Source organism: Nannospalax galili, unplaced genomic scaffold (assembly GCF_000622305.1).
Source record: "Nannospalax galili isolate Female #2095 unplaced genomic scaffold, S.galili_v1.0 scaffold1517, whole genome shotgun sequence".
Classification (NCBI taxonomy): Eukaryota; Metazoa; Chordata; class Mammalia; order Rodentia; family Spalacidae; genus Nannospalax; species Nannospalax galili.
In genome coordinates, this window is record NW_008340129.1 from 476,187 (window position 1) to 480,696 (window position 4,510).

Sequence of the window (4,510 nt, forward strand, 5' to 3'; positions counted from 1 at the left end):
TGACATCCATTTTCCACAGGAATTGGGCTTGAGTCCCCTGGGGTTTACCCCTGGCTGTTGCAGAGGTGGTACCTGTAGAAAGGGTTGACAAGACTTACAGGTATGTAAAATCTTCTTTAGGTCCTTGATGGGAACTTGAGGAAACTTCTTATGGAGTCCCCACCAATTTACATGAGTGAGGTTATGTAACCCCTGAGCTTCATTCAGGCCTGCTGACAGGACCTAGGTGGAAGCCACCTTGTCTGCCTCTGCATAGCCTTGGGATAAAAGCCCAGGCAATCCTCAGTGCCCCCTAAGATGCTGTAAGAAGATAGGGGCTTCTCTCTCTTTAAGGAACGTACGAGTCTGAATACTGTCAGAAAGCAATGGCCATGAGTTCCTTGAAGGGCTCACTTATCTTTGTTAATGCTAAAGCAATGGCCATGAGTTCCTTGAATTGAGCTGAGCCATCACAAGTGTGGACATATCTTTTTGCTTTCTCATTTGCCCCTGTGTTATTACCACTGCAGCTCTAAATCTGCCCCTGTCAGTGAAAACATTATAGGCTTTTACTAATAGCTCCTTTAGGTCCCCACAAATAGGGAGGAGGAGGGAGCATTTCATGAAGTGGAAGGGATTTACAGATGTTGGTAATAACTAGGAACCTGAGGAAAATTTAGATTGTCCAGTGTTAATTGAAGCATTTCTTAATTACCAAAAAATTGATTAAAAAAATGACACAAAACAGAAGTCTACATCTGAGAGTGAATCTCATGATAGGAAATCAAAGAAGAATAGAGATGCTGATTCCAAACCAAGAGGATTTTGGGGAGGTCTTGATCCTGAATGAATAATTGGTGCAACAGGCATCAGTGGGGATCTGATGCTTCTCACGAAAAGGAAGGATTCGAATGAGGCTGACTTAGTGGTGGCCAAAAGGGTAAATATGAAGAGTCTTGTGGTTAGAATTCCTTTTATGGAGAAACTGACTTGCCATTCTTGTCCAACAGGCACCTCAAAAATAGTTTGCCAGAATATATATATATATATATGTATATGTTCTTAGAACTTTCTGATGAAATCAAGTTTGATATGTTGGTTTTGACAGTATTAATAGTTGTTGAGATTTTTTTTTTGGTTTTTGTTTTAAGTCAGAAATCACTGAGCAAATAAAAACTTTCTGCAGTTGCTTCTTTTAGAAATAGAATATTTTATGCCATGGTGTATTTACTCTGTATTGAAGAGCAGTTTTTTCTCTAAATGTTGGGGAGAATTTCCAGTCATTACTCAGAATTTATTTTTAAGTGGAATGCAGAAAGACCATTCTGTATTTGTATGTATACATAAGATAAACATAAAATATTTAATGTCACTTTTAAAAAATAATTTACCAAAATAAAAATCATGGGTGATAACACATGTTGATGAAATGCTATCATTATGAACAACCAAGGAAATCACTTTGGTTCAGTTGAAAATTCTGCTGAATTCATAACCTTACAAACTAAATAGATAATTATGTAGTAAATCGGATGGTTTAAGTGGGATGATTTTAAAAAGTAGCCACATCAGAATTCATATATATCATCAAATAAATGCTGTAGTTCATCTACAAAATTTTGTTGCTACCCAACCTACTCCCCACTTAAACAAGGAAACTAAATTGAGTGATTTGATTTATTTAGCTAATAGGACTTAATCAGATATGTGAAGGTTTCTCTAGTGAGTCATTCATTTACAGAAAGTTGAAATCTGTGTACTGAAGGGTTATTATTCATGGAATATTTAAGACATCGCATGGAAATGAAATCATGGTTAGAGATGTTGGCAATTTAGGACTATTGACATGAATAGGTGGACAAAATTAGATAATGTAAATTATTAACCTCCACAGTTTTTTCTTTACACTAACTCATTCCTTATTGGTGGGCTCTGTCTTTTCAGTATTTGGATTAATGGTTCAACAGTAGCCAGTAACATAATTTTGTAGTATCAGAGTGTTATCCAAAGAAAGACTTCAATTGAGAAACTTCCTCCATCAAATTGGACTGTGGGCATGTGTGTAAGGCATTTTCTTAGTTATTCATTGACACAGAAGGACTCAGCCTACTGTGGTGGTGCCAACACTGGGCATGGGCATGGGCTATGTAAGGAAGGTGGCTGAACAATCCAGGGGAAGCAAACCAGTGAGCAGTGTTCCTATATGTTTTATGCCCCACATTACTGACTTGAATCCCTGCCCTGACTTCTCTCTGTGATAGACTGTGACCAGGGAGGTGTGAGGTGAAATAAGTCTTCCCCCTGCAAAAAGGAATGCTATCCAACTTCATATTGTTTATTGTAAATGATGGTGAACAGTGGTCAATAAATAGCTTTATATTCATTTATAAAATAATTTACGTTTCAATAATTAAAAGAAATTTTGTTTGAGAGCTAACACCGACATTGATTAGTTTTGTCAACTTGACAAAAAATAGAGTGACTTAAGAGAAAACCTAAACTGAAGATTATTCCAGATCAAATTGGTTTGTGGCCATATCGGTCCCTGCCTGGTGTGTCTCAGATATAGAAGAAAGGCAGCTGAGGGAAGCCAGGGAAGCAAACCAGCAAGCAATGTTCTTCCTTTGGTTTCTGCGACAATTTCCTGCCTTGAGTTCTTGTCTGTGCTTCCCTCTGTGATAGATTATCACTTGGAAATGTAAGATAAAATAAACTCTTCCCTCCCCAGTTGTTTTTGGTTTGTTTTATAAAAAGAACAGAAAAGCAAATTAATACAACACCCAAGTACATTGAGAGCTAGAAGAAAGTGAAAAACAAAAAGAACCCAGTTGTGAAGTAGCATACTTAATGCTGCAGTTGAACCTTTGCTCAAGCTCATTGATAGAGGCAGAAAAATGAACTGGAGAACCATAGACACCAGCAGGACAATATAAGACAGAGCTCTGGATATTTTGAAATGTCCATAGTTAAAGGAATCTTGAACATGTCTAAATTAAATACTTACAAACTTTTCCTTGACCTATTGTCATTGTAATATTGTTATATTATGAAGCAAATTGAATTAGAAACATAATTTGTGTCAGAAAGTCCATAGGATGGCAACTGCAACTTGATCACTAGTCAGTGAAAATATTTTAAATTGGTAAACTTGCTTTACCATGACAAGATTTCCTTCTCCAAACAATGCAGAACAAGAAGGTGCTTAGTATCAATTTATAGACATGCACTCATAGACTCTGAAGGTGCTTAGTATCAATTTATAGACATGCACTCATAGACTCTACGGGCTAGGCCAGTGCATAGCTGTGTGCAAGATTGTTTCTCAGTAATAGCAATCTTTGTAAAATAATTATCACAAAGAGAAATTTTTGTGGTTTTCAAGATTCTCACTAATTTTTTTCTTCAGATTTACTTTCATTTCGAAACAGGTTCACAGAAGCTGCTTTATTCATCAAAGCTCAATACATCCTATTTTATTATATCAAAGTACTCTTTCCTACAGTTTGTTTTTCTTTTTGGAATAGAAGATACAAATAACATAGTTCATGATTTAGCAAGACTCTTAAATTATGCTAAATAGAACAAGAATGACCTTAAAATGCATCATATCCCAAATATTAGCAATAATAAAACATTTGAAAATGTATGCTTTAGTGAAAAATGAATTTCACAAAATATGAAGAAATTGAATCTTACAAAATTTGTTCTCAGTATGTTTTTAACTGTGCTTCCATTAACACCCCTCCTCAGAGGTTAACAACCTCTAAAGCTTTTGTTCTTACTCATTTTAGACCAACGAGATTGCTCTGTGAGTTAACATGCTTCCCCGTAAAGGCTGAGGACCTGAGCTTGAGTCTCAGAACCCATGTAATGAAGGAGGGAGAGAAAAATTCCACAACATTGTACTTTGACCCTTACAATCCCACTGTGTCATGTGTGCTTTGGCATGTATGAGCTCACATAACATATATACACAAAATAAAAAAAAATATTTAAAATATTTTTAAAACTTTAACATTTTCGTCAAATCAAGCTGTTTGCATTTTTTCTGAAAGTGAAAATGGGGAAGATTTTAATGCAAAGCAAGCATTAATATTTTACGATGAGGTGCTTTCTTTAAAAAGAATTCTGTGTCAATTTCTACAACAGAAGAATTTGTATGTATGTAAAATTAAAATACAGAAATATTACAATGACTCTCTGACAGCAACAGATGAAACACCTATACTGATATAAATCAAGGGAAATATGAAAAATTATGGAAGAAGTAGATCCAGTGCTTCTGTTTCTTGTCGAAGAGAGCCAAGCTGGTTCAGTTTTAGAATGTGAAACAGAACTTTGTACAGTGTGATAAAAGTCTTTTGTTTTCTTTGTTCTTTCTGCTCCATCTAACATGGCTTATTACTGTCCTTGTCATCATGGACTGCAAACAACTTCAGAATCTTCAACCATGCAAGTGCCTTGGAAAGTTTCATAACTGCCACCCACTTTTATAGCCTTAACATCGAGGCTTGGTTTGTAGCATATATAT

At 35.7% G+C, this 4,510-nt stretch overlaps 1 pseudogene; it reads left to right on the forward strand.

Annotated features, from left to right (window-relative positions):
- LOC115070685 overlaps positions 1 to 1,003 on the forward strand; it is an 8,120-nt pseudogene extending 7,117 nt beyond the window's left edge.
- Positions 1,004 to 4,510: the final 3,507 nt, after the last annotated feature.